We start from the raw sequence: 269 nt of genomic DNA, 5'->3' as shown, positions 1-269 counted from the left end.
ACTATACCTGTCAGCCACTCCCACCTCATCAGGCCAACTCCACTCACCTGTCGGCTCGCTGCAGCTCATCCCAGACCTGCCTGTCTTCATCCTGCCCGCCTCGCTGTTCCCCAGGAAACCTGCCTGCTTCCTGTCTCCGACCACGCACTCTGCCCTCCGTGGCTCCAGCTATAATCTGCTTCCCCGGCCTTCGACTCGTCTGCCGCTCGCCCCTCATCGGTACCTCTGCCTTGCCGCCCGGCGCTGGACCCCTCCCCTCGGCCGTTCCA

The sequence above is a fragment of the Takifugu rubripes genome, chromosome 7 (genome assembly GCF_901000725.2).
Source record: "Takifugu rubripes chromosome 7, fTakRub1.2, whole genome shotgun sequence".
Classification (NCBI taxonomy): Eukaryota; Metazoa; Chordata; class Actinopteri; order Tetraodontiformes; family Tetraodontidae; genus Takifugu; species Takifugu rubripes.
The sequence above is the reverse complement of the archived record's forward strand: the minus strand, read 5'-3'. Positions refer to the sequence as shown.